A 27,092-nucleotide genomic window follows, 5' to 3' on the forward strand; every position below is an offset into this window, starting at 1 on the left:
GGACAAATGTTATATGGTTTCATTCATTTGGGGAATATAAAAAATAATGAAAGGGATTAAAGGGAAAAGGAGAGAAATTGAGTGGGAAATACCAGAGAGGGACACAGAACATGAAAGACCCCTAACTCTGGGAAATGAACAAGGGGTAGTGGAGAGGGGATGGGGAGGTGGGCGGGGGGATGGGGTGACTGGGTGACGGACACTGAAGGGGCACTTGACGGGATGAGCACTGAGAGTTATGGTATATGTTGGCAAATCGAACTCCAATTAAAAAAATACAAAAAAGCTAAAAAAAAATACAAAAAAAATAGAGTCGCTGCTTTCTAGTGTTTCATTATGTCATAGAGATAGACATTCTGGCTAATATAATGGGTTCAGTACAATTAGAGAAGTATGTAAAGAGCTTAACAGATAGAAGCAATACACTCTGCTTTAGGCACATCAAGGGATATGATATGATTCTCAAAAAATGGAAAGTAAGCAAGGAAGGAATATGCTCAGAACACTTTAACTAGTATTTGAATGATTTGATGATGGGAAGAAGGCAAAGGGATACAGAAAGAGGAAGTTCTTCTAAGTAGGAGAATTAACATATTTTTAGATATGAAGCCTTGAAACTGCATTATAGTTTATTTATGTAACAAAAATTTTAAGAGTGATTATATAAGCTCAGAGAATGTGTTAGACACTAGGTCAATGAAATGTGGCCCTACCTTCATGCGGCTTACTGAAGAGCACAGAGACTGACCTTCATTAAGTCATCATATACAAGTATAATTACACAGTGGTATAATAAGACAGGAACACAGAGCTATGAGTATGATTCCTTATACTATGTGTAATTTATGATGCTTGGAGCAGAGAGTGAAGTGAGGAGGGTAATTACCAAACTGAGTAGAATAAGAAAAAGAACAGAAGCCAGATCATGAGGGGCTTGTATGCCAGGCATAAAAATAAAGAGTAGGACTTTACTCTATAGACATGGAGAATCAAAGGTGAAATGTAAGCCAGGGAGAGACATGCTTACTTATGCATATTTGAGGTACTTCATTTTTAAAACAGCTTAAACAAGTTATTGGAAGCAGGTAAGACTGAAGACAGGAAGAATAATTAGCAGGCTTTTTCAGAAGTTTTAGTAGGCAACAAGAGTAGTCTTATGCTGTAAATGTAGGTCGGGAGAGAAGATTTAAAAAGAATTATAGATATTAAGGATGTAGAGGTAATGAGACTTACTGATCAGTTTGATTTACGGCACATTTTTCAAGATGCGATTAGAAAGTTACTTGTGTTAGAAGCTCCACCCTAGAGCAATATAATCAGACTTTCAGAAGCAGAAAGGAGTCTGCATTTTAGTCACTCACCTCTCAACCCTACCAGCTGACTCTGAAATACACAGTGTTTACTGCCCACTGATTTAAAGGATGTTGATAATACATGTAAAATGACCTGTGGTTTCTGGCTGAGGAGTCAGAAAATAGTGGTATGATTGGTTCTAAAGTTTGAATGTGCTCAAAGATCTCTTGTGGCATTTGTTAAAATGCAGATTCCAGGATGCCCTATTAGAGATTCTATTTTTATGTGGCCTGGTTGTGAATCTAGGGAATCTCATGCAAAAAGGGTTATGACGGGTAATTGCAAAGCACAAACTATGATTTGAAGAGAAATTATGGCTAGTTCCATTACCTAGCTTACCTTGCCATGATGCCTCCTTGCCTTGCTTCCTTCCAAACATTTCAAATTCCTTGCCAATGTGAATACTAAGAAATGAGACCCTAGTGGACAGATCATCCCTCCAGGTCCTTTTTCCTCTCACTGGACTGGGAACCTTTTGAGTGAAGGGGCTAAGTAGTTGTCAGTCTCACTCTAATTATATCACAGTGTTCTGCATATAATAGGCTCTTAACACACGTGTTATATAAAATACCAACATTGGAGAGCAATGCATGTTTATTACACAAAATTCCAACAAGGGAAAGTAAAGCCTCATATCAGAGAAATATTTAAACAGTCCACATTGATGAGTAGCATCATCAGGAGCTTAAGAGACTGTCATTAGTGAATGTAATATTTCCTGTATAAACAGCTGTGTTCAGGTTGCTCCTACCCAATGAAAAATAAAATTAATGTTAGCTGAAATGGACTCAAGTACCACTATGGTAGTAGCTTGGGTTGATAGCATCCTTTTAGAGTATTTTTTAAAAGATTTTATTCATTCATTCATTCAGTTAGTTAGTCAGTCAGTCAGTCAAAGAAAGCATGAGAGTTGAGAGGAGGGGGTGTGGGGGAGAGAGGATCTCAAGCAGACTCCTGAGTGTGGAGCCTGATGTAAGGCTTAATTTCACAACCCTGAGATCATGACCTAAGCTGAAATCAAGAGTTGGATGCTTAGCAAAATAAGCCACCCAGTGCCTCAATTTTTGGAGTCTTCAAAATTATCATTATAATTGTTCATATAAAATACCTATTTGGCATGAGGTATTATGCCAATTTAAATTTACACCACAGTATGGCAGGACTTCCAAAGTAGACATTATGGCTGCCTATCAGTTATAATAGTCTTAATGTGGTGTGTCATAACCCTCTCTGGTACAAATGTAAAATTTTAAACCACTCTTATTGGATGCTGCATCTATTTCTTTTATCCCCACCCCAAATAATTCCATAGTCACATATACGACTTACTTGATGGTTAGATCAGAAAATGTTTATTGGTGTGATGTATCTCTTTCATTTCCTTTTCCTGATGCTTCTGGAAGCTGCAGGATCTGTTGTTCAATTAACTAAAGGTCAGAGAGCTGTCAACCTTTTTTCACTGTTCCTTCATTATCAGTTCAATGAGAATGAGAGGAGCAGAAGCCTCCAAGATGGGCAAGGACCACTAGAAGTAGTCTCTGGGGAGTGATGTGTGGCCATGTTTCTGCACAGGCATCAAATCCATGTGATTCACTAGGTCCTCAGGCTTGCATTTGATCACACCTTCCCACTAAGGTTCATAGTAAACCAAAGATGAGTAGATAAAATAGTCTGGATGCCAAAGGCTTCACATTTAATCACTAAAACAGCAACTGAGTTAGCCTAAAGAGTAGAAACTCCCACCAAAACTCCAAGTTCTTGGATTTAATTTCCAACTCTGTGACCTTGGTAAGACCAGCATCAATTGCTCCAGAGCTATGTACTCCAAGTTAATTCTTAAAGGAGTTTATTTATTCATTCATTCATTTGTTCATTCACTCATTTATCAGGTGGGGCTTGATGCTTTGTAAAGGGAGTTATCTGCCTTTGGAAAAATTCATAATTCATTCATTTAACCAAGATGATAAGCAACTCTACTTTTTTTGGAAATTGCTAATATATAATATAGCTAATGAGCATGGCTGTGTACCAATAAAATTTTACTTATTAAAAAAAAGTGGCGGGCCAGATTTGACCCATGTACTTTAAGTTGCTGACTTCTGAAGTAGGCTATCCTAGAATTGATGCAAATATTAGATATTTCAGAAAATTCCTGGTTAAAGTTGGTATGAGTGGCTTACTTAATAACCTCCAGAGTCTTTTGACATTATAATGCAGTAGAAGTACTTTTAAGAAAGAATGGGACTGAATTTTAGCCCAGGGGATGCCTCTTGCTAATTATGTCCAAGGAAAATTAATTAGTTAACCTCTCTCTGATCCTATATTTTAACCTAGGTTTCCTTTTCCTGGACTCAGAGCCTAGCAAGGAATGATCCAGATACCAGGTGTATAAACCCTAGTTACCAGGTGAACAAGCAGAGTATAGTTTAGTGAAGTTCAATGGATAACACGTGATCACTGAGATACAAATCAGAACTACAAAGGCTTTACTTACCACTGATGTGTACAAGATAAAATTGATGTGTCTGTTTCTCAGGGAAAGAGCCTGTCTCTGTTGAAAGCACAAGTCATGAGAAATACTCTTCAGCAAGCAAAGGAGCTTGAAAAAAACTTAAAATTACAAATTGGCCCCGGAACTAAGCTCTGTTTTATAGGTTCAATGGGAAAATGTAATAAGCAAAACTCTTTTGTAATCATAGCACTCATTTATTTGAAAAGAGCTTTGGCAATTATCAAAGCAATCTTTCTTGCATTAGGAAGCTATTTACGGGGTGTCACTTTAGTGACTTTCTGGCAACTGTCCAGTCAACCCATCCATCATCAAGATTGTGCTTTCTGTGTTTGACTGTTCTCTGCCTTATGGTTGATATGTGGCTGAAACTAGTCTAGATGAAAAAGGTAGACAGAGATTGCCCAATTTGTCTATCGATCAATCAATCAAAAATTTTTTTGAGCATTATACTCTGTTCTCTGGAGAATGTGGAGTTACTGGGAAAGGACTTACTGAGTGTCAGAAAGTGAGCATATGGTAATTCGTGATTTCCAAGTGGAAGATATGAATGCTAATTTCTAACCAAATCTAGAGAAGGAAGAGTTGACTTGCAGGTGGGTGGGAAAAGTCAGAGGAGACAATAGAAAATTTATACATAATACTTAAGTATTGTCTTTAAGATAGGAAAGCAGGATATGGGGCTTGGAGAAGAGAAAAACACATGAGGGTACCCAGAGAAGAGATCAGTGGAAGAAGGAGTGAAATGGGAAATAATTCTAGGAAAGTAGGCTAGGCTTTGTTGGAAAGTGCCCTAAGTTACACCATGAAAGGCTGTTAGATTCTGTCCCTGCAGTGACAGAGTAGGTAATATAAATGGGTGAAGAAAACAAAGGGAGGAAGAGAGAAAGGGAAGAGAAGGTGAGCCAGAAGCAAATCATCAAGGACTCTACTCTCATTGATAATGGGCAGGTGGAATTTGGTTCTAGGATATTTTGTATCCCATGGATGTGAGCTCAGTGTTGCTCAGTGTGTAATTAATCAGGAGCCGAAGGTCTGTGGCTTGATGTGAAATAGTGTACATTTTAAGAGTGGCCAACTAAATCATTTTTTAACCATTATATGAAACAAAATAACAACAAGGACAACCCCAAACATTTAAGGGTGTGACTTGTTGGCCACACGTTTGTAGCCTCTGGGCTATCCAGAAAGCCTGGGGAGCCTTTGATGGCTTGGAATTAAGGAAGGACAGCACCTAGAAGGGAGTGAGTGGGAGAGATTCAAGCTGGTGTGAGACTATTGAGGGAGTTCACAAGGGAGCAGATCATATAAAGTGAGAAGGGGTAAAAAAGGAGAGATGGGGCACAATTCATGCTACAGAGAAAGTACAGTAAGACTGGGTCCTTCTCAGAGAGCCAAGAGACGACTGGTGTTCTGTTTCTCCCCATCGAAAGAACTTAACCAGTGTTTTGTCCTTTGTATGACACATCCTCAGTTGACCTTTCTCTGAGCTGCTTTTATGTTTTAATTGCTCTGCTATTATTTTATTTCCCAGTTCAACACTTTTATTCTTCCCCCAGGTAAACTTGAGTGCATGGCCAGGTGAAGGTTGTAATCTTTAAACTTGCCCAATAGGAACTCATTTTACAGCCCATTTTGGGCTGTGGCTTTGATGTGGCTTTTTTCTCCTACATTTCAAGTTAAGGAAGATCAAGGACTTGCAGCTAAATCACTTTAGAGATAAATGGGTTATAGAAAAATGTACTTTTGATGAAAAATATTCTCCTTATATTCTCTTATGTCATTGCTCTTCTCATTAAAGAAGGCTTTCCTAACCACTACAGCCTATCCTCTTTTATCTTTATTTTTTTTTCTTTTTGTTATTCAGAAAGTTCCCAGGATATAGTGCTTTTTTCAAAATACAGAGATTTATTGTTTGTTTTGATTAAAGATTGTATGCTCATTAAAATAAGGTTATTTCCCCAAAAGTACAAAACAGAATTTAAGTATCCCCACTTGTGTGTATTTTAAATGATGTCTTTTACATATTGTTCCAAAACCTGACTTTTTCCATTTAATAATAAACATATATATTTCAATAAATATAAAATTACATTGACATTTTAATGGCTGCATAATATTCTATTCAGTGTATATGTGCATATCTACAATATGTTTAATTATCACTTTCTTAGTGGCTACTTAAATGTTCCCAAGTTTTCAGTAATCTCAGGCATCCTTTATGTTCATTTTTATTTCCTTGTCTAGTAATTTCCCCACTAAATGGAATTAAAATGATGGTGTTGAAAGAAGTTTTAAGGATATTTGACAAGTTTTTGTCATAAATATTATATCAGTTTTACCTCCAGTATCATATGGAGAGTGTAGGCTCCTTTCCCCTTCATTCTAACCATGAACATTAGCAATCTTTATAGTGTTTCAACTTTCAAGAGATAGAATTTGTCCCTTAGATTTCTATAAAATATACTAATTGTTTTCTCTTATTTGGGGATTACATAGTGACATATAAAGATCTCTGGAAACATCTACCTATCCTATTAGATCACATATACTTAAGAAATTATTATTTACATTTAGAATCATCATCTCTATCATGGACTCTTCTCTTCATTCCTTTGTAGGACAATCCCTTTCCAGCATTACTTCCCAACCTCTCCTCCTAAATAATTTAAGAAATCATGGTGTTTTAAAACAAATTATTAACATGTGTTTTCATCTTCAACACAGCATTTTTTGATAGCCCGTTCTGTGTTAATGTTTTATTACTCCTGGAAAAAGCCTCTTTATACTCTATTGGTAAAGATACATATTGAACAAGCAAAGGCAGCCAAGGCCTAGAACTGCACCATCCAAAACAGCAACCACTAGCTACATGCATCTACTGAACATTTGAATAATAGCTAGTCTGAATTGAGATATGCTGTATGAAATACACATTGATTTTGTAGACTTAGGGAAAAAAATCTCACAAATAATTTCATATTGATTGCATTTTGATTGATAATATTGTGTATATATTGTATTAAATGTAATATGCTAATTAATTTCACCCGTCTTTTCTTACTCTTGTCATGTGGATTCTAGAAAATTTAATATGAGGTTCACATTTGTGACTTAACATTATATTTCTATTGAATAATGCTGTTCCAGAGATTTTTACGACATAAATATTAAGACCATAAGAGGCCAACCTGAAGTGTCTTGTCAAATGGTCTTCAGATCAGAATTTGATCATTCTTTGGCAACAAGAAAGCAAGGAAAGCACCCAAATACCATTGTCCTACTGGATGATGTTTGCCTTGTCTTTCATCTGAGGGAGCCGTGATGAAAGGAAATAGCTTCAACTAGAATAGTTTATAGCTCCTTTGGAAAGAAGCTTAAATTGAAAAGGAAGAGATAAATTGAAACAGCTCGACTTTGAACAACTGCTCATGTCACCTCAAAGCCACGGTCACTGTGTGATCTGTCGGCTGGCTGTAGAAAAAGGGTGAATCACTGGTCTCCTCAAAACTCGGGGTATTGAAAAATCCCAAGGGCAGCAGAGAATTGATGAAAGCAGGCCTGGTCTGAGCTGCAAGGAAGGAGTTTACCTGGTCCCCTGGTTCTCCCCTCTGTGGTGGCAGAAGAAAGAATGACTATTCACACTGGGTTCTGATTATCATCTCTAGTAATCATGTTTCTTTAGTGGGAATGATGCTTCCTTCTCATTAAAATGAACAATTCCAGCACTTTGCAGTTGGCTTCCTCCTTTTGTAGAGGACGTAAAAGATTTAGAGTGATGAAATGAATGCCCCATGGCTCTAGAACAATTAATTATTCATTGAAACAGAATTCAAATTCAAGTCTTCACATTTAGGATACAAAGTTCCTTTGTATCAGTCTGCATCCTCCCATTGCAATCCTTTTAATACTAATATATCTCTTTTTTTTTTTTCCCAAAAAGTTTTCAATTCTAATTTCTCCTATAATGCTTACTCTATTGACTCTGGTAAAAGCCTGTTCTGCATCAGATATTTTGAACTCAAGTTCTCTTTCTTACCTGACTAGGCTTTTCTCCTCAGTCCTTAACATTTGGAATTATATTATTATTATTTATTTTCTGTGTTAATGTATCCATTGGGAATGGCAGGGGGATAACACAAGCTCATCAAAATTAGACTGGGTCCTAATACCCATTCCCAATTTACGTGTTAGAAGACAACAGTCAGATACTTGCACATCATACATCCGATCCTTACCAAATATGTGAAATATGTGGCTGTTTAAAGAGTATTTCTAAAAGAAATGAGGAAAAAAGATACTTGCGCTATCATCTTCTCTAGCAGAATTGCATTTAGGGAGAAAAAAATCCTACTAAAATGAAAGGACAAATGAAAGAGCTACTCTATTGACTATAACATAAATTAGTTTGTATAGATTCTTCCTTTCTCACATTTAGTGAATTTGTTCATTTTTCTGTCCATCTACATACCTACCGAATATGTATTGATTTTCTACTATATGCATTCTTCTTGCTATTTTAGGAGAAACATATGCATAAGACAAGGCCCTACTGTCAAGAATCTCACAGTATGGTTATCATTCTCACATTAAGAGAATCAGAATTTTGAGGGAAAATAATGAATGTTGGGCTCTGGCAAACTGACTAGGGTAGAATACAGTCTTCTGGTGAAGCTTTGGGCCACAGGGTGGCATATGACATGAGAGCCCTTGTAGGGATGACAAATAGTGGGAGAAAAGTAGAAATGATGCACAGGTATAGGATGGTAAACTTCACTTCTTCCTAACTTTGGTTATGGCAGTACCATAAAATAAGAGCTACAAATTTGGATTATACAATTCTGAGGGATTCTTCAGATCCTGTGTCATTGGACTTTAGAGAGGAAACTGTTCACCATGGTCTGTAAGTCTGGGAAAAGTTTGTCTTGGATTAGATGAGATATTTTGACAAAAATAAATGATTTTATTCTCTTCCCAATTTGCATTTTCTTTGAAACCTAGAAACATAAGGCGTAGAAGGCTCTGGATTAGGGAAACAAAGTCCCTCCATCCCTCAGTAAATAGCCATTTCCTATAACAAGTCTGATTCCTTCCCCAGATGCTTGGAATTTGCAAGTCTGGTGATTCTATTTCTAGGATTATTCATAATGGGCCTCTCTTTCCTCATTTCCTCCTCCTTTCTCCTCCTTTCTGAATATACTGCTGCTACTATGTAGCTCTAGTCTCCATCTCAAAAGAAGCTGACGCAATGGCAGGAAAATATACCGTTGCATGTTAAGGCTTAACTAAAAATTACGCTCTTCCAGAAACTCTTCAGTCCATTACTTAGAGAATTTTTAATGACACTTGGTTAGGAACAGTGAAGAATATAAAAGAAGATTAAGTGTTCATACCTTGAAGCTTCACATACTTGTTGGGTATAAACAGCTAATAAATAATTGTTTGCAGTTGGAAGTCATGAAGACTTACTTGTATGTGATTCTTAGTTAAACAGTATGACTTTGAATCAATAGCTATACTGTTCCTGGTCTGTTTCCCTGTTTCTAAATCAAGGACTTAGTTCCTTTTAGTATTGATAATCTCTTGTCTAATTAGATGATAATATAAAGTATTGAGTCCTTAAAATGAAGCGGAAGCTATGCTAATGACAGAAGTGAATTTTCTGACTTAATTCTTAAAGCAAGTCTGTGAGGTTATGTATTCTTGTTATCCTCAATTCACAGATAAGGAAATTGAAACAAGCACTGACCCAAACTCATGTAGCCAGTGAAAGGTAGACCTGGTACTTGAACTAAGGCAGTTGGGCTCTAAAGCTGAACTGTAAGCACCGATTTCTTCCTATACAATCTATTGCTTGATTGCATGCTAAAGATGTACCAAGATTTACCATACAGATAGTGATCTTGAAGTTAGAAGTTGTCTAGACTTCTCTAACTTAAGTTCTAAGATAAACCTGGGATTTGGGGGCCTATTTGTATAGTCAGGGAAGAAAAGTGCCATCCTTCAAATTGGGTGTGCCAAGTGTGAAGGGATGAACAGGATGAGCTGGGGAGTATAAAAAGATTATTTTGGATTGCTGGAAGAGTCTTTGGATATTTGAATTGAGTAGGTGATAACACTAGCTTATAGATGACCTCAAATATCAGGCTTAGTAAATATAAATAAATTCACTGGTTCAACAGATATTGACATAAACAGCATTTCCATAGGTATGTGGCCTAATAAAGAATGAGTATTCCCTTTGGATTTGAATTGTTGCTCTGCTATTTGCTAAAGTTCTGGGCCTTGAGTAAGCCATTTATCATCTCTGACCTTTAGTTTTTCACCCATGGAATTGGAATAATGATATATATAACATACTTTTGTGAGAAATCAATGTTAAGTGTCCAAAACAATATGCTCAAATGAACAAATAATATGTTCAGTATACACTAACACTAATTATTGCCTGCATTAGAAGAGATAATATATGTAAAGTGTCTGATACAATACCTCGCACTTCATATGAACTGCATAAATATCACGTCTTTCTGCTGCTACTTCTTTCATAAGACACTGCCTCAGATTGCCAGTAATCTAGTAGAGAGAAAAATACAAGTATTCATTAAAATACAGTGTAGTTATTATGGAGATATTATACTGTATTATGGAGAAGGTACACTAATCATAGATCAAGAGATACCAAAGTCAGCCAGCAGAATGTGGATGATCAGGGAATACTTGACAGAGAGAGCCACATTTAGGAAAAAACATCTTAAAGAGCAATTAAATCAGATGAAGTTATAGTTGGAGGATATTTTGACATGAAGGTATTAGAGATCATGGAGCACTAACCGAAAATAAAATAGGAATGCACTGCTGAAATATGTGAGAGGGGAAGTGGCAGGAGTTGAGGTGGAGACGTGGACAACAACCAGATCATGCTGGACTGTGTAGGCCACGTGAAGCACTATAACAGAATACAACAGAAGAATAGCATCTGACTGACATGATCATGAAAAAGACGACTTTAGAAATGTCAAACTGCCCAAAGAAGGGAAGCTATTTTTTGCATTTTTAAAAATTCCAATTGAAGGCATGAGTCTTCCAAATCTAGATGGCAGACTCCTGACTGCAGTAGGGAATTAATGGTAACAACCTTCATTCTGAATTCTGTTCTCTCTCAAATGGAATATGACAGTCTTTGGCTTGGATCAAAGGAGGCAGAGGTACATGGGAATAATATGTCAGATTGGTGGCAAAAATTAGAGCTTGACACGCAAAAGTATTGATTCTAACTGTCAGCAAGATACTTTCAAAAGGTCAGACTCGGGAGTCGCAGAATACGCTGCTCACTTTGTTGAAAAAGAGGTTGATGTACATTAAAACTGTCTGATGAAATGAAATAAACATGGACTTTGGAGCTGTATTGACTTGGTAGATCTGCTGCATTTTTTGTATTCTTCTTCCCACTTGCTGTGTACCCTGGACAAGTTACTCCATCTCTCCAGGTTTTTTTTCTACTTGCAAACTGGGGATTAGTAATGCCTTCTTCAAAACCTATGGCAAATAAAATAAAATAATAAAATAATAAAATAAATAAAATAAAATAAAATAAAATAAAATAAAATAAAATAAAATAAAATATATTTGAAAGTACTTAATACAGTGCCAGCCACGTGGTAGATGTTCAATAAACACATTTCCCTCTTCCACTCATTGTTGATAAAACTTTATTGAGTGCCTTGTGTTCCAGGCACTAGTTTGAACACTAGCCAGGAATAGAACAAGCTCTCCTGAAGCTTACATTCAGTGGAAAAGCAGGAAAAAAAAAGAGTAATGAGTGAACAGATTAAAAAAGGTAATTCCCGGTAGTGATGAATGCTATAAAGATAAGAACAGTGAGGTAAAGCAGGAAACCTTGGAAGGAGAGCTAATTTTGTAGGATGGTAAGGTGTGTCCTCAGAGAGAAAGTAACCCTGAAGTTGAAATATGAATTAGAAATAGAACTAATGTGCAAAGATCTGGGAATATGCTCTCCAGGCAAAGGGAACTGCACAGTGAAATGTGCTGTGGTAGAAATAACCCTGGAGTGTAAGAGAAGCAGAACAAAGGCCAGGTTTCTAGAGTTTAATATGTGAGGGGGAAAAGAATGCATGACAAGGTTGGAGTGATAGTCAATAGCCTTCTGCAGACAAGGGTCCTGCTAGCAGAGCAAGACATAGCTGTGAGATGATGCACAGTTAGAAGATCAGCATCCTCCAAAGCAGCCCTCTTCCTGTGCATGGTTGCCCTCCTACATGACCCTGCCAGGTGAGCATTTAAGATTTGCTTGGACATCTGGACTAGATAATTTTGCTGTTTCCTTCAACCCAGCAGTTCTCAGAAGCAGTAGCTTAGATCTTCAATCTTTTTTAATCTCTCAGTTTGTGGCATATGTCACTTTTGAAGATATAAATTTTACAACAGAATCATAGAGCTTACAAGCTAATGGTAGAGAGAAAAGTGCATATAATAGAGGTACTATAGCAGTTAAAAAATTTCTGTGAAAGTGCAGAAGACAGGTATAATCTAAATGTGTGGTCTGGGAAGGCTTCATGGAAGAAGTTTTAAGTCAAATATTGTTGGTCTCCAAAGGTGGGTGTATGGTTTTCTTCCTTCTGTTTTTATTTTCCTATACACTTTTACCAGTATAAGTGTATTTAAATTCCCTCTAACTCATTTCTTTTTTCCTCCTTTTCTTCATAATTTTCCAAAATGATATTACTTAATTTGCCCCAATTCAGGATCAGGTATGTCCACATCTTCCATTTGACCATTCTGGTTTCTATTTCTTTTATAACCTCCTGTAAGGTAGCATGATTTTATCTGCATTAGGAAAAATCAATTCCAAACACTTTCAATAATTAAACATTGTCTGATATTTTTATATTAAAATCCAGGACCTTCTGGCCTCTTTTCTAGTTGCCATCCTGAAACTACCCACCCTAAAATGATCACCCTCATTAAAAGCAAAGACATGTGGGGAAAGTTTTCTCATGTCACAAAGCACAACCAACCTTTTCCTCTTTTTCTCCTTCACACATATATTTATTATATATTTAATAGATGTAAGGCTTGGCAATAAGGAATCAAACTTTCAACATAAAGTATATTATCATGGGGCAAAATTTGGGGGAGGATGGAGCAAATGGTATAGTATGGAAAGAATAGCATGGCCATTTCTGGGTTACTTGAGAAACTTCTGAGATGGGACCTTGTACCAGAATGAGTAGAGAAGTCATTTCCCAGGAAGCAGAGCTGGAAATAAATAGGTACTAGCTCCCATATATCTAGAGAAAGTTTTTTTTTTCTTTTTAATATTTTATTCATAGAAAGTGAGAATGCATGAGGAGGGGAAGGGGCAGAAGGAGAGGTAGAGAGAGTCCTAAGCAGACTCCATGCTAAACATGGAGCCAGTCACAGGCTTGATCCCACTACCCTGAGATTAGGGCCTGAGCTGATATTAAGAGTCAGACACTCGAATGAACTTCCAGGTGCCCTGAGAAAAGTGTTTTTCTTTATTCACTTATAGACATACTGGTTGGTCCCAATTATTTGTGCTGGAGAAAGAAGCCAGGGTAATTACATACCCAGAGATAAATGAATTTTTCAGGTAGTCATTACCATAATTCTGGGTTTTAGCCTTCTATATTACTAATCTAAGTCTTACTTGTGGTTCATCCTTTCAAAACATTTGTCTCCAAAAGGAAAAAAAATAATAATATCATGGGATCTAAACAACTTTTGCAGAAGATTGCAGGTAGGTACCTTTATACCATTTGCTAGTCACTCTCTAGCTCACTCATGATGGAGAGGCATGGAGGAATTAATCTTCTGAAATACAGAAACAACAATATTTTCAGGAATGTAACATTTTTTTCTGATACTAAAAGTTCATTATATAAAAATTGGGAAAGTGAGAATAATAAAATATAAATAAATAATACAGCATTAATAACAGGACAGGTATAACTTAGGAAAAATGCACCTTATTACCTGTATTTTTCTTCTATCATATAAACCTAAGGGCACCTTGTTCCTCATAGACTTGTAAATAATGTTGGGTGTCTAATGGTCCCATGGTGAGGAGGAGCCGCGCTCTTTTCATATGGCGGGGATATATGTCCAGTGTTCATTGTGTTTGTTTCTTGGTTCTCCAGTTGGGTTCCTGTAATAGAAGCATATACAGGAGATTCTAGCTAGATTCTGGAGCCAGAATACCTGGGTTTGAGCCCTAGTTGACAATACCTGTGACCTTGGTCACAGTCATAGCACCATGGTTTCTTTATAAAGTGAAGATAATAATAGTACTATATAGTAGCTAGGTACTTTGTCCAGGGTGTTAACTAAAAGACCCCTGACACATATAGAGTGTTAATAATGCAAGCAATTACTACATGGGGATATAACCTCTAATGCCCACAGGGCATTAGCAAAGCATATAAATGAGTCAGGTATAAAAAATGAAGCTCTTTCTTTTGGTCTTTCATTTCTCCATATGATATTAAAAGTAAGAAGATAAAGAATGCTTCTGAACTATGAAGGAAAAAAGCCCAGTGCAAGCACAATAAATGTAAATGACCTTGACATACTGTCGAAGAACAACAGGAGTGATGAGGAACATGCAAGGGGGAAAAGAGGACATGGGAGACCATGCTCAGTTCCACACAATCACTCCCAGGAGAAGCTAGAAAACTAGATTAGTAAAAGGCGAAAGATTTATACGATCTGAAGAGAAACCAGAGTATGGTGGCGCAGCAGTTTGGCGCCTGCCTTTGGCCCAGGGCGCGATCCTGGAGACCTGGGATCGAATCCCACGTTGGGCTCCCGGTGCATGGAGCCTGCTTCTCCCTCTGCCTGTGTCTCTGCCTCATTCCCTCTCTCTCTCTCTGTGACTATCACAAATAAATTTTTAAAAAAAATTAAAGAAAAAAAAAGAAAGAAAACCAGATTAGTATGTGAAATTTCCTAAGATTTAAATGCTGGCCTCTAAGGCAAACTGTTTTTTGAAAATTTTATGTGATTTAAGTAGTGTATGCTTTTGGGCTAATTTTGGTCCGGAAGTTGCCAACTTGAGACTCTTGAAATCTCCACTAAATGGTAGATTCTGAATTCTAGCCCAGGAGACGTGGCTCTGGCTCTGGAATTCCTTCTATGACAACTGGCTATAATGTCATAGTTTGTTGACCTCTCTAACTGTCTTGGGTTGAAGAGACCAAAAGATGTGCCTTTCGCCCCTATTTCACCCATTTTAAAGATCATTTGGAGGCTGTAGGAAGGAATAGTCAATCAGAGAAAATAGCATCTGTTCCTTGTTCCTGTGCCTTGCCTGCCTAACAATTGCTTTGCCTTAGTTTGGAATTCCAGCCTCTCCCTAATTGCTGTCTACTGACTGATAATGGAGACCCTCCAAGTCTTCCATCTGACTTTTGAAATGTCTTCTTGCCACTCATTCTGTTTAATTGCTCCCTCCTGTGGAAACACTGGGCTGTTCTGGATGCTCATTAGAGTGGGGAATAACAGGTCTTTGGGTTTTTTTCCTGGCTCTTACTTGCTAAGGAAGGAGATGATAAATGTTTGGTGCTTTGGGGACTGCTTTCTGAACCACCCTGGGCAACAATTGCTTATTCAGGCCTAAGGAAAAGAGGCAAGCACTCAAGGAATAGCTTTTTAATAAAGCAGTTTATGATCAGGGAAGGCAAGAGAGGGAAGCAAACTCTCCTTGACCTCTTGGGAATGTCCTTTCACGATGACGAAGAGCTGAGAGAAAAGAGGAGTAGCAAGAAACCAGAGCACAACATTTAGAATCAGCCAAAGGGCTGCCTCTAAGCAGTCAGGTTGACTATAACCGCTATACTATAGTAGCTGGTCAAATAGAATGAAATAGGGAAGTTTTGACAACACTTTTGCTCTTCAAATCTCAGGCTCTCTCTTTTTCACACAATTCTAATTGGACTTGTAGAGATAAATCTTACGTAGTCATCCTCATCCTCTCTAATGAGGCTCTGTTCTGTTTTCCTTCCTGCTTTATCTTGTAGTGCTACTCTATATGTACACTTGATTCTTCTCGTTTGCCCTCCAGTTCCTTTAGTCTTTACCTGTGCCTTTCCTATCTGGAATACCCATCTCTTATCTCAACCTGCGCAAATCCTGGGCTCACTTTAAATTTGGTCTCTACCAGGAAGGCTTTCTGGATTTTCACAGTGAGTTGGGATCTGCAAGCCTCTAGAAGAAAAGGAGATCCTTTTTTCTACCTCCCCCATTCTTCCATCCTATGCCCAATCGTCAGGAAAAAATACATACTAAATTGGCCAAATTCTAGGTTTATTTATTGGACAAGTTTTGCTAAGATTGGAATCATTTTACTTCCAAAGGCATGTGTCTAGATGCACCTCTCTCTTTACATTGTCTTTTATTCTTCAGCAAGAGGAGTGGAATTAGGATCTGTTCTCCTGGAAATAAGGCAAGTGGTTTTCCAGGATCCCTTCTCAGTGTGGAGTCTGCTTGAGATTCTCTCTCTTCCTCTGCCCTTCCCACCTGCTCTCATGCATACTCTCTCTCCCCAAAAAAAATAATGTTTTATTTCTACTCTGTATTTTAGTTCCCTCATCTGCATTATGGATGGTTATAGTGCTGGGATACTGCTAAGATTTTCTGGGAAATTAATTAAGATAATATCTCCAAAATATTGACAGCAGGGCCTAGAACATAGTAAGCAAACATTCAGCAAATGTTAATTATCTTTATCATCATTTACATCATCACTGCCATCATTTGTACCTCCAAGCATATCACTCCTAATTCCATCACAGTCCTTAGCCGTTTGCCTTGTCAGAGTACAGTTTGCATGTATACATTATTCCCTCCATGTTTTCAGCTCTGCCTCAAGGCTTAGTCACAAAAGGAGTCTGAAGTTTATTATAAGAGTTTATCATAAGAAGAGCAACAAAAGAATAGCCTGTTGATGAAAGTGTGTCATGAAAATTTTTATCACAAATTCTAGAGCTGGAATGATTCTGAGAGATTATCAGGTTCAAATTCTTTTCATCGATGAGGAAACTAAATCCCATAATGGAGAAGAAACCTCTGAGTCTCACAATCTGCAGAAAAATGAATAAGCCGTGCAGCTCAGTTGTTAGGGCACATCACCAGGGCCCTATTACTCTGCAGTGCATTCCTAGAGGGCATGCAAATACTTTAATCCTCCAGAGTCTCACAGGATGATTTAAAAATTAGAGGTGGTAGTTACTTTTGCATCCAAGATAAGAAGCAGTGTGTTCATCTAAATGTCTCTCCAAATGGCTGTATTTCCAATTTAATAGGCACATCTCTCTTGTGTTAATTACAGACCAAGTTCCTGTTTTAAAGGATACCTCATAAGGTTTTATAAATAAGTTTAGAAGCCAGTGCTGTATGTCTCCCTGCTGGGTAATTAGTTTGACCTGTTTATGATGAGAACTACCAGCAGGATTAACATAATGATGTATATAATATAACAAGTGTAGCAACAGATCATAATGATCATTCTGCAATTCTCCCAGTCTACGTTCTGACTTACATTCTTTATTGGCTGGTTAGCTATGAGTCTTCTCACAGCACTCCCCCCATCATAAAACCAAGTGATTTGGCCAGTTACTAAACATTTTTTTAAAGATTTAAAGTATACAACTAATTGGAAACTGAAAGGATGACCTTAAATGGTTTTTCCATCATTCATTAAACACCAACAATGTTCTTGTAAGGTTCATCGGCTCTTTGCAAGTGCCCAATAACCAATGGCAATGTCTTTGCAATTTCTAGATGATTATTTGCTGATTGTGACTTATCTCACAATCAATAATTAAAACACCACTGAAAGTCCATTCAGAAATCAATTGACATTAGGCTAGTATGGAACATCTCACCAAGAGTCATGAAGTACAGAAAGCACTTAAGCAAAGAAAATGTTAAACGCTGATAAAGAATCTCATAATAAGCCAAATTTTAGTCCTTGATAAAATCATCCTCCTTGTATTCAGCAGTCTATGCAACCATCAGAAGACAGATTGTGCACTTAACTATGTATAAACATCATGCTAGTCTTATTATATGAGAAGTAATCCTATTTCCCAAGGTGTTTATTATATAGTGGGAGGCATGTCCTAAAATAATACTCCTATAAGATAAAAAGTGAAAAGAGCTTCTTGAAGTATATACAAAATGCACTTATATCTAGAGATAGGAGATAAATACAGGATAATGGTTAGGAACACAGGCTTTGGAAGCAGATTATGAATCAAATCCTTCCTAGGCCAGATATCAGTCTGGCATTAATAAATTGTTTAACTTATCAGAACATCAGTGTCTTTACTGGAAAATAACAAATTGGCATTACAGAGGACATGATCCAAGTGTCTGGTGCTTCACATGCTGAAAGGCTTAGGGAGGTGATATTTATACTGGTACTTAAAGAATAAGAAAATTCGGATGTGCCAATATGAGTGGGGTATAAGTATAATTAGAAGAAACTAGGCAGACACCAGTTCAGGCAACCACAGCACTGTAAAGAGAAGAAAGTTAGAAATACAGGATTTGTCAAGGTGAGTTTTAAAAATAAAACTAAAAAAAAAAAATCAGGACCAGATAATAGAGTGGTATATGGAGACATTCCGTATAATAGAGCAATTTTCATACCCCTGTTTGAAGAGGGCCCACAAATATCCTAGTCTTGTCATGGTTAAGAATGTGAGCCCAATTGACAGCCTGCATTTTCCACTGTGGCTTTACTGTTCAACAACAATGGATGATCTCAGGAGCTTAGCTTAACTTCTCTGTGCTTCAATGGCCTTATCCATAAAATGCAGTGAATACCACTGCAGTGAGTTTCAAACATGGAAAATACTTTCTATGTTTATTCTTCTTATTGCCTTTTTGATAATGAACCTATTGAGTAGGATGGAGAAAAATCTTTTCTAGCCATCACTGAATGATTTGTAGCCCCTTTGTCAATACCTCTGGGTCAAGCAAGTGGAAACTCAAAGCCAGCCCAAGGTGGGCAGTCCGAAAAACATTATTTGCACATGAATCTAGGTGAGGGCAAATCAGTGTAAGCCATTCTTCTTTGCTTACCCTCCTGGAGTTGGGATGACCATTGTCCTGGATGAGCAGATTCAGGATGGGTATGAACGGGAAGACAACCCATTCAACCCAGTCTCGTCCTGGATCCAAAACTCCACAAATCTTGTATTTAAAGTGGTTTCATACGATCAATAATCCAAGCTTCAGAGAAAGGGAAATGAAAACTCTCTGGAGGAATGTTTCCTCATTTTAGATCCTAAGAAACACCCCCAAAATAATTTTAAAAGCCAACAACCAGCCCACAGCCCCAGATAAACAAATGCCCCCAAACAACAAGCAGCTGAGAGTAGAAGCCTGCAAAAATGATAGCTGTAGAGACTGAGTCCCCATGACTTCATAAAATTATCAAATACAGATTACAAAACAAGTAGGCTTGTTATATTTATTTTTTTTAAAAAAAGACAAGCTTGAGAAAGTCTAAAAAGGAGAAGAAAATTTAGTGCTAGTGCAGGTTTTTAAAAATTAAATAAAAGCTAAAATAGAAGCTACACCTGACATTTAAAATCCAGGGGGTGGGATTGGCCGCTGATTAGATGCAGTTGAAAAGAGAATTAATGAGAGGTAGATGAGAAGAAATTTTCCAGGATGCAGCAGAGAGAGACAAAATGATAGGATAACCAATTGTCAAGAGCTGGAGAGCAGCTGGACTTGGAGGAAGGGAGGAAATGGGGCCGGGACAATATTTGAAAAAGTAATGGCTTGAAAAAAAATGTATGCAGGCCATTGAAAACATCAAATGATAGGTTTATGAATCACAGTGAATCTAAAGCTAGTGGTTTTTTGCTAGTGTTTTTTTTTTTTAAAGAAAACAGATGCATATCTAGACATGCCATAATAAAATTGCAAAAATAAAAATGTCTTAAAACCAGCCAGGAAAAAATGACAGCTTGACCTCCACCATCCTTCCACCTTCTACCAAATAGTGGTTGTTGATTTTTCTGCTCTCCTTTCTCTCTGATCCTCTTGCTGCTTCTCCCCAGCTTCTTACTATAAACATGTCAGCCACCCATAAAGGAAAGCCCCCCGCCCATGTATTCTGGGAACTGGCTCATCTAAGGTACTCACTGTGATCTGGTTGTGCTTTATGCATTTCCTGCCCTGCTGAAGTGGGTACTTTCCTTCTTTCCAAAATTCCCTTATCACCCTAAACAAACAAACAAAAAACATGGCCTAAGTAACAGGGGCTCTGTAATTCACTAAAAGGGGCTTTTACATCTAGCTCCTCAAAATAAAATTTCTAGCAGAGCAATTTGGTATCCTAGAAAAACCATAGGCTTTTGTGTTCAAATTCCTCATCTGCCACTCACTAGCTGTACAAAGATGGGCAAGTCCCTTAACCTTTCTGCATCCTGACTTCCTCATTATTAAGTGGAAATGACAATAGTACCTACAAAATAATCTCCAGTAATATTAAGCAGGGTGATGCATGTAGAATATCTTGCCCAGTGTTCAGCTCGGTCCACAATATGTTTTCTGAGTAAGTGAAATGAATTCTAGCTATGACTTAATATTGAGGTCAGTTCAGAAGCATGCAGGATTAGCAACAGAGATTATCAAATGCATTGAAAATTTTAACCCTCCTCGTTAACATTCAATAGTTTTAATGTATAAGAACAGTTCCAAGTGGTGTTGACAGATCGGAATTGATGGGAGTAATGTTGATAATAGAGACTGACCCACATGTATGTTTCTACTATTCTTTGGCAGGTCTCCTGCATACACTGTGCAAGTGATGACTACCCACGTGTAGGGGTTATGGAGTGGGTGATCAGTTCCAACCCTACGTCTCAGGGAAAGGGCATGTTTTCTTATATGCTCAGCGGTACCTGCAGTTCTGTACTTGAATCTATTTACCTGACAGTGCTCAAGCCAACTGGAGGTGAGCAAAATAGTAAGTGATGGATTTGGTGATGCACTGATCAATAAGACTGAGTTTAGGGAAAGAAGGATGATGGAATAGTGACCAGTGAGATGATAGCTCAAGTCCTTCCACAACTTTAACAGGTAGAAATTAAAACAACTGGTACCACTGCTACGTAACACTCTGGTCTGAAAAGGCCATAGGAAACATTTGGTCCAGGCTCCTCTGTATAAAATCCCAGAGGAGAAAAAGTGCCACTTCCCCAGTTGAAGGAGCAAACCAGGCTTCCAGGAGAACTAGTTCTCCTGAAGGGCTGAGTACATGCTGGGGTGGGTGGGGCAAAGGCTGTTTCCGGGACAGACCTTGTTTGAAGCTTTTGCTTCTGTTTGCAGGAACAAGTAAATTCGCTTTGCTGATGTTTCAAGCGGATTAGAGACACATTGTGTAGTTCTAGTTTTGAAACTAAGAACAGACTCTTCCTCTGAGTGGGCCTTCACATGGAATACAATATTCTCCAAATGACAATAATATAAAAAAAATTAAACCTTATGACAATTTCTGCCAGTTCCAGACCTGGTAGGAAGAAGGAGAGGGCCCTGAGCTCAGGCGAGGATGAGGGTCATGTTGTTACCACTCCAAGCAGAGTGGTTTGTACAGGAAGAGAAGGCATCATTCCCCTGAAACACAGGTCCACTGAGGCACTGGGGCACCTGGACCAGTTGCGGCAAAGCGAGCAGTTCTACCCACAAGTTCCACTTAGTGCTCTAGCAGAGACTGAAGTATGTATCTTGCTTTACCAGGGTGTTGGAGGGCTAAAAACTCTCTCACAGGACTGAAAGTTGTACTTATAACTCTTATCAAGAGAAGCCAGGCACTTTAGATTTTACAGTACAAGTACCCTGCAATTCTCTGAAAGCATTAAACACCAAAACACTTTTAAGTATAAATGGCATTTGTACTTATATTCAAACTCTCATATACACCATCTTGCTTATAATTCAAGAACCCGAGGACCAGTGAGCTGGCCTAAAATAGGAACCTCCTCATAAGGAAGCATTGATTTGGAACATCCAGGTCCCTTACATGAGAGAATTTTTCCCATTTTCCTACTAGTTAAGCAAAAAGGGAGAATTAGAACAATGACATTTGCTGAACAGTTACAATGTGCCAAGTGCTGTGCCAAATACTTACATAAATTATCTGTGATGCTCAGACCATCTATTTGAGGAAGAACTATCACCCTAATTTCCCAGAGAAGTTAAGGAACTTACCCTAGTTTAATAGTTAATAGTTGGGGCAGCCCAGGTGGCTTAGCAGTTTAGCGCCACCTTCAGCCCAAGGTGTGATCCTGGAGACTCAGGATAGAGTCCCACCTTAGGCTCCCTGCTTGGCACCTGCTTCTCTCTCTCTCTCTCATGAGTAAATAAATAAAATACTTTTTTAAAAAGTTAGTAGTTCATGGAACTGAGAATAAGCAGAGGTTTTTCAAAAATGTTTATATTTCTTTCCACTATATCTGTTTTCAATAAGCAGTTATCAAGGTGTTAATGTTGATGATGTTATACCATTAAGATAAAAAAGGTAACATTTATCTAGAGAAATACAGTCTTCCCATGAGAAGAAAATGAAACTAGTCACAGGTGATGGTTATTTAAATTCTTATATCATTTTTCATTTTTAAAATATATTAGGTGTTAGCATCTTATTTCTCTGTTTAAGAAGCATCTCAGCATAATGCACTGAACTGACTTGTGCACTTAGGGATTCAAACTGACTGTTTCTAAGTTCGTGTGAATTTTCATCTTTTCTTCATTAGTATATTGAGACATTTCAGCAGTCAGACAAAATTCAAATACTACAGCTATATTTCCGTGTGCATTTGTTGCATAATTGCTGGCTAATGAGCTTTATGAGAATAAAGAAAATGAAAAAAATGAAAGCAACTCTATTTGTCTCTTTTTGGACAGCTAATGCATTTAAGAACGTGTTTTCTTAGAGAAAATGTTTGGTTCTGTGCGTTTATTTTTATTTTTATTTCCATTGTCATTATTATTCAAAACACCTCCTGCTTCCCTACAAGAAGATAAAAGTGTTTCATGTTTTAAAAGTGCCTAGTAATATCCCTAGGGAACAGCAAGGTATAATTATTCCCATTTTTCAGATAAAGAACCACATAGTTGTACATGAGTTTTCCTCGGTCACATGGCAATTTCATAGAAATTGGAGAACCCAGGGGGGCTCCTGTGTTCCACTACTGTATTCTGGGGTTGTGGGAAATCCACGGCTCATCCCTGGATGCCTTCTTTTAGTAACGACCAGGGATGGATATATGTAATATATCCCATTCCTAGGTCCCACACCTGGGTTAAATTAGACCAGGGGAAACACAGAATAATAGATTATCCCAGAAGTTAAAATAGGGATATTTTTTCAATCTCCTTCCATCCCCCAACCAAAACACAACAGGCTTTTTAGGAATGAGGCTCTAGAATCTAGATTTCTACAAAAGCACTTAGGATGGCTCTGATACTCAGCAAGGAAAGTTTGGGAAGTATTAAGTTGTTTCTAGTTTATCTGACCATTGAAGACCCTCTTTAGTATCTCCCATTTCAGAATCACTGTGGAAGCAATATAGCTTGGTTTGAATGCTAGTTTTGCCCCTTGCTAATTGGGTGACCTTAAATAAATTATTTAATGTCTCTGAATTCTGTTTGAATTGACAATAGATTAAAAAGGTGAATAATATAAAGGTAAAATACCTTAAAACAAAACCAAACAAAAACTGTTTGAACAGAATAAGAATTCAATTAATAGTTTCTGCTAGTAGAAATGGTAATGGGGGTGACAGAATATTGGCCTTCTGGTAGTCCATGCCCTTGGTTCCTATTTATAAGAAATTTCTAATATTAAGAGAACTCCTCTTACTTCAATTTCCAACTGTCAGTGTTAGGCATGACCATCTTAATGATAGACTGCTTTGACGTCTTCTTCGATGTGAAAGGACTGTTCAAGTATTTTCTAATGTCTCTTGTCTCTGCAACCCAATTCTTCTTTTCTCTAGAATTGTTATCGGACTCTTTAAAGCTTTTCCTCAAAGTTGCCCATAAGAAATGACTCTGTTCCAGGGTCTGTATCTAACTGTAGAGGGATAGGGGTTTTTAGGTGTTCTCTCCATTAATGAATTCCTCTTGCCCATGGGTGACCAGTGTTCCCATTAAACAAGAGCTGAAGACATCATGTCTACTACATGAATGCTTCTCACATATTTGAATCACCTGGGGATATGGTTAGAACAAATATTCTGAGGCAGGAGGTCTGGGATGAGGCCCCATATCCTTACAAGCATTTCTTACAAGCTCCCAGGTGATACACTGCTACATGGGCTACACCTTGAGGAATGAGGCACTATATCACTATATGTCCTTCATACCTAGATTTATATGATAAATTCTTGCTTCAGTTTAATCCTACAGAAAATAAAATAGTCTCTGTAGATGGATTTATATAATTTCTACTGTCAGAAAATGACAATTCTACAACTCACTGTGCTTTCCTTTTGGCCTTAGCTGTCAAAAAAATACTGCCTGCCTATTATCTTCTCAGTGTTGGTTCCGGCAAAAATGTATGGTGCCAGATTCTTTTAGATGGGCTTTTTCTCTGTTAATGCCCTCTTGAAAGTTTTCGTATTACTTCATGTTTAAATCTCTTTAACAATAAGTCTTCCCATCATTCAGGATTAATAGTAGCAACCTTTGTCTGATGAGGGACTTGCATATGAGCTAATTTTGGCTTCTACAACTGGCTGTTCTCCTGGCCACTTGTGCCTTGTTACCATGAAAAGACAAGCTAACAGATTGGAACTGATGTCACAAATTGAAAAAAATAACCCCCTTCAACATCCTATGGTATTAGTTGGGATAAATGTCACTCTACAAGGAGGACAGTGGTATGGAAGCTTCATTTTAGTCCGGGCATTTGGGTAGGGAAGGACAATTTGGAGGTATTTTTGTATTATCTGTTTATTTGTTTATGTTAAATAGGCTCCATGCCCTGCGTGGAGCCCAACATGGGGCTTGAACTCATACCACTGAGAATGAGATCTGAGCTGAAATCAAGAATTAGACACAACCAACTGAGCCACCCAGGAGCCCTTTCCTTGTTTATTTTTAAAATATGATAAGATGAGTTTAAAACATATAGGAAATTATAAACTATAGAAAAAATTGAAGTGTCAACAATTCCATGTGCCAACCAGTTAGAGACATATACTATTGATGTTTTTCCTTCCAGAACCTTATACTTTAATTTCTGTATATATATGTGTGTGTAATCTACAAAACAGACACAATAATTTATTACTGGGTAGACTATATAAAATTGCCGTTTTTCTAGACCAAAACTGTTGAATGTTACCAGTTTTGTTTTGTTTTGTAATTCAAACTGTGTGTGTGTGTGTGTATGTGTGTGTGTATTTGTTTATTTATAACCTGTTTTTAAGGTTAAAGTCTGCTATAAACACTACTCTGTTTACAGATGTCTGGGTGGCTCAGTTGGTTAAGCATCTGCCTTCATGATCCCAGGGTCCTGGGGTCCAGTTCTTCATTGGACTCCCTGCTCAGTGGGGAGTCGGCTTCTCCCTCTGCCTCTCCCCCTCTTCATGCGCACACACACTCCCTCTGTCTCTCAAATATATAAATAAAATATTTTTAAAAATTACCCTGTTTTATCTTCAGTAACATAACTAAGGATGATAATATTAATGCCCTGGTATATATTTTACCAATCTTCTGCTGAGCATTTAGTTTGTTTCAACTTCTTCATTATTTTAAGTGTAATGCTCAGTAAATGTCCTTATGAAGAACATAAGATATTTGTATATACCCACAATAATTTTCTCAGGGAAAAAAACCCACAATTGAATTAATGGGTTGAAGATTACACATATTTTAAATGCTTTTGATGCAATTTAAAATGCCAACATCTGTGTCAGTTCAGTTGATATATTTTATAATTCCTTCTAGTTTGATAGATGAAAAATGGTTATTTTATTATTTGCTCTACATTGTTAGGTGATGACTTGTGTTCCATTAGTATTTTTATTTTATCTTTTATAGATTGCCTACAATGTATCTTTTGTGTATTTTACTGGTTTGGCCATCTTTTTATTTTCAAGTTATAAATTTCTTTTATATTTATGATGTTGCCTGTTCCTGTCCCAGATGCTGCAAACATTCCACCTTTTCAGTTATCTTTTAATATTCTTCAAGGCAGATTAAAAGAATTGTTCAATATCATATTCCTATAGAGCCTATATTTTTCAAATATAGTTATAGCCTATCTTTATAGATATAGCCTATTGTTTCAAATATAGTTTCTATATTTTATGCTTAGAAATTCCTTACACCTTCAAATCATTGAAAATATTTTCTAGAGTTTTTTTTTTTCTACTTCCTTTTTTTAAGATTTATTTATTTATTTTTACAGAGTACACATGCATAAGTAGGGGATGGACATGGAGGGAAAGAAAGAATCTTAAACAGAATCTTAATCTTACACCCACTGAGTGTGGAGCTTGATATAGGGCTCAATTCCACGACCCTGCGATCATGATGTGAGCCAAAACCAAGACACAATGCTTAATGGACTATGCCTCCCAGGTGCCTCTCTAGTTCCTTTTAACTATTCAGTTAGTCCAAGATTTTTTTAAGAGATTATTTGTGACAAAGACCCAGCTTCCTTTTCTCTGAGCACAACTTATTGAATCCTGTAATTGCTGATCTAAAATGATACATTTATCTTAAACTAAATTCTGGGATGTACATGTGTCTGTTTCTGGAATTTCACTTCTGTGTCATTCATCTGACTGCAGCTGTTACTGGGATTGTAATAATGAAACTATTATACAAATTTTGGATGGCTGACAATAGTCACCCACTATTCTTTATCTTTTTCTCTGGTTGTTCTTTCTCATTTATTCTTTTTATAATCATTTGTTCACTTGTGAGGAAAACAATTCCATTGAGATTCAATGAGTATCAACTTTTAAAATTTACAGAAAATCAAAAATATTTGAAATTTTGACCTTTGTTACTCAAAAACATGGTAACCCTTTTTACTCCTATGAGGTATTTTATGTCCGTAGTTAAAGGTATATTTTAAGTAGGTCCTACATATTACTAATTAAGTTTAGTTCAATATATTTTCTATATTTACTTATTATATGAAAAGTTT

At 37.2% G+C, this 27,092-nt stretch overlaps 1 long non-coding RNA gene across 1 annotated transcript in view; it reads right to left on the reverse strand.

Annotated features, from left to right (window-relative positions):
* Positions 1-5,682: 5,682 nt before the first annotated feature.
* Positions 5,683-27,092, reverse strand: part of LOC144311903 (uncharacterized) — a 30,636-nt gene continuing 9,226 nt past the window's right edge. Inside the window, exons 6-11 of the long non-coding RNA XR_013377388.1 lie at positions 20,066-20,144; positions 18,992-19,141; positions 13,652-14,051; positions 11,198-11,401; positions 10,355-10,438; positions 5,683-7,609 (exon numbers count right to left, since the gene is read on the reverse strand). This is a non-coding gene — a long non-coding RNA (uncharacterized LOC144311903). The remainder of the gene's footprint in view (positions 7,610-10,354; positions 10,439-11,197; positions 11,402-13,651; positions 14,052-18,991; positions 19,142-20,065; positions 20,145-27,092) is intronic.

The sequence above is a fragment of the Canis aureus genome, chromosome 4 (assembly GCF_053574225.1).
Source record: "Canis aureus isolate CA01 chromosome 4, VMU_Caureus_v.1.0, whole genome shotgun sequence".
In the NCBI taxonomy this organism is placed as follows: domain Eukaryota; kingdom Metazoa; phylum Chordata; class Mammalia; order Carnivora; family Canidae; genus Canis; species Canis aureus.